Source organism: Podarcis raffonei, chromosome 9 (genome assembly GCF_027172205.1).
Source record: "Podarcis raffonei isolate rPodRaf1 chromosome 9, rPodRaf1.pri, whole genome shotgun sequence".
NCBI classification, from domain to species: Eukaryota; Metazoa; Chordata; class Lepidosauria; order Squamata; family Lacertidae; genus Podarcis; species Podarcis raffonei.
Window position 1 is genome coordinate 3,515,153 of NC_070610.1, and position 3,934 is coordinate 3,519,086.

A 3,934-nucleotide genomic window follows, 5' to 3' on the forward strand; every position below is an offset into this window, starting at 1 on the left:
GGGGGGTGGGCGGGGGGGGCGCACAATCCGCTTCGCGGCGCTGCAAATTCCCTCCCGCAGCGGCGACGTCCCCTCCCAGCTGCACGAACCAGGAAGCGCCCGCCCGCCCGCGCCGCTTTTCGCCCTCTCCCCCTGGCTTTGACCATATATAGTCAACTCTGCTCGAGCCGCGGCGCCGCGCGCGAGGAGGAGCGGCTTCCAGCTGACGGCGACGCTGCTGCTAGAGCCCGCCCGACCCGGAAATGCCGCCGAGCGGGAGGCGCCCAAGCCCGCCAAGCCCCGCCCCCTCCGGAGCCAGAACTGCGCGGCGGGCCGGCGTCACCGCGTGCGTGGCGTGCGTGGCCCGATCGGGCGACGGGCCCACAGAGATACGGCGCGGGGAAAAGAGCAAGAGGGATGCATGGGCTGGATTGTTTTTTCTTTCTTTGGATTTCTCTCTCTTGCTCCCCTGGGAAGGTGGAAGAAATCTGTGCTCGTGTGGCGGTTTTGGTCCTCTCGCTTTCTCTTCCAACGAATGCACGCGAGGCAGGGATTATGGAAAAAAGCAAACAAATCAAAAACCAACCTTTAAAAGCATGCAAGTCATCAGCACAAGGAAGGCCTCCGTTGCAACTGAGAGCACCGTGAGAGGGGAGGCAATTTGCAGCAACTCTGTTTTGCATGATTTTCTGGGCTCAGAATGTTGCACCGCCCTCAGACCCCCCCCCCAGTGGTGGCATTAAAAGCGGAGTGCAGTGGGCTGGGGCAGCGTCCAGTCATTGTGATCAACAGCACTGCGGAGAGCCGCCACCTGAGAACAGCTGCATAACCCTAGTGTGGCGTCCACAGAGCTGCAATTGTTTCATCCACCGCAACATAGAAAAATTCTATATGAAATGTGTGTTTTGGTTCAAGAATGGGGTCATCTGCTGTTTCCTCTAGGGAAAATCTGTTTTTCTGTCTCACATGCTGCTCAGGGAATGTTACCTCACTGGGATTATCAAATGTTGCAGCAATCAAGTCATACAGTCACAGATACTTTTCAGAAATGCCAGTGCATCATCTAGCTGTATATCCATATTTTACATTACCTTGCTTATTCTACCTTCCTTTTGACAGAATGTCATACCAAATAACTGTAGAAATCTGAACGATTGATGCTCAGTCAAAAGACCATCGACTTCAGCACAAGAGAGGTAAAATGGCTCAATCCTATGCATGTTTACACAGAAGTATGGTAAATAGTACTATATTCTGAAGGATTTATTCTCTCATATCTTGCTGCTCTGAAGATGTGGCAGCTGGATGGGTGCAATTGGCTCACCTGCTACCCAAGAAAATGCAGGATGGAGGCCTGCAGAAAGGACCACAGTAGTTTGGAAGATGTGTGGCTGCCTAGAAACGGGGAGAGTAGCTGGAGTGACATAAATCCTCTCTGTCTTGTCTAAAGAGCATAGCAGGGAGGTAAGGAAGCAGGGATTGCAAAAGCAGCAGAAACACCCTCAGATGAGGAGATGCCAACAGGAGAAGAAAGTCAAAGAAGCTGTAGCAGCAACTCAGCCAGGGGTCTGGAAGATATGGCTTGGTAAGTCCAAATGCACAGAGAACAAACAATCAGACAAACCATTTCCCAGAATATAGAATAAATATAGATATATAGGTTGAGCATAGTTGGAAGCACTCCAACAGCCAAATCCAACGCGCCACGTGAGACCTCCAGAGATGTTCTGTCTTCTCTTAGGGCTTATCCATACCATACCATACCATACCATACCATACCATACCATACCATACCATACCATAAATGTACAATTGAAGCTGCTTGCATTTCCAGTTAAGTAGTGTCACCAGGGCTGGTCCAAGACATTTTGGCACCTAAGGCGAACCACAAAATGGCACCCCTCCCCCCGCCAAGGAAGAAGGAGTGAGTGAAGATCTATATCAGGAACAAGGGAGGGAATCAGGTCAGCCTTGCCCGATGGTTGAAGCAGGAATCAAAGGCCATCATGGAGGACGGGGAAACACCTGCTCTGAATCATGGCTACAAGACCAGAGGGCAGCCTCTGTCATTTTCTCCCTGTGGGTGGGAAGAGACCAGGAGCCCCTCCTATCGACTGGTGTAGAGGTTGTAGAGGTGGCACATGGAGTTGGGTGGGGAGCTGTCAAGGCAGCAGCAGATCCAGCCTCCAAGGAGTGAGTGGCAGCAGCAGTGGTGGCAAATGCCATCTTTGGAGGCCGGATCTGCTGCTGCTGTGGATCCTGTCACTTGAAGCAATCACCTCACAATTGGCATAAGAGAACAAGGGAGGCATTCATAGTGAGTTCCAGTACCTCTTTATCTAGCAAAAAATAGTGCTGCATCCCATTCAAACAGCTCCTACCCTGCTGATTAACCCATGCAAAAATGGATTTCCTTGATAATATAAGTTTGGGGAAATGCAACTCCAAATTGCTCCACTCAAGACAGCAGGTACATTGCCTTGGTTCCCCACCCCCCCTGGAGGTAGATAAAGCATCCATTTCCACTGCTCACCTTTCCATGCCCCCTACATCCTTCAAACACCAGTTCTGTTTCAGCAGTAGATGAGCTCTGCAGCTGTGTTTTGTGCAATACAGGAAAACTGAAAAATAATTATTTCTCCAGATGCCCCTGCTTGATTTCTTATATTGATTTCACTGTACTGATTTCTCCCACAACAATCTACACCCCTCTAGTCTGTCTGTGGCACTTCTTTTCAGCAAGATCTAGCAAGCACAGTAGTTGGATCTGCCCCATTGGATTTTAATCCCGGGTCCTAGTCCACCTCTTTGTCCAATTTTGAAAAACTGTTTGTACATGTTTCATCTGTTGTATAATGATGTTTACCAATGTAACATAGACTAGTGATTACTTTATTTTCCAAATAAACACACAAAATGCAATTTATAACCGATGGGTAGTAAAGTCCGCCAACAGGTCCTAACAAGTTAGGGAGATTTCCAGAGGGGAGCTGAGTATTCCCCCCCCCTGAAAAGGGGGTGTTAGGCCTAATAAATTTGCACTGGCGGAGGAATGGCCATGCCCCTGCCTGCTCTCTGCTCTCTGCCCTGGTAGTGGAGCATCCAGCTTCGCCACTGTAAGTTTGGGAACCTCTGCTGTCAATCATGGCATGACCAAGAAGGTTAGCATTACTTAATATGACAGGAGATCCACATTATGAGATCCTATCTCAGAAACATATCCTGGCAGGCACCGGAGACATCCTGTGCTCCCAATACCTTGTATAAAGACCAGCATATGTAAGCCTAGCTACAGTACTACTAAAATCTAACCCACCTGTCATCATCCCCTGTCTGGCTCTGCAGATTTGGAATGAAATATCTCAACAGTTGCTTTAAATTCCTTTCTTTTGACCCCCCAAGCGTTCAAAAAAAAAAGGTCAAACTTGGTCTCCAATTTCTACTTTTAGATAGGTATTTTTATTTATTTACTACCTCCTCTCCGCTCCCCACTGGCTCCACACATGGGTAGGAGAGTGGAGCCCTGGAGACGCTCTCCCAAAGGAAGCCCCACTGTGTTGCTCCCAAGCAGTGCTTTTTTCTGGGGGGACGCAGGGGGACACATACCCTCAAACATTTTTTGAATCTAAATTTGGCCTCATGGAGGGGAAGTATTTCAAGATGAGTAGGAAAATGAGAGTACCCCTAAACATTTTTCTTAAAGAAAAAACCCCTGCTCCTAAGTAAGTTGGGAAAAGGCTCCAGGCAGCGCAGCCGATCTCAGCAACGCATAATAATCCTGATAGCGCCAAGGCTGCAGGCGGGTTGAGCCCGGCAAGGGGCAGCTGCAGATTCCTGCTTTGCAGGGGGTTGGACTAGATGACCCTCGGGCTCCCTTCCAACGCTCTGATTCCATGAATTGTAGGAGGTTCCCGGCGCGCCCCCGCGCCTCGCCAGCCAGGGCTGCGCGGGGAGG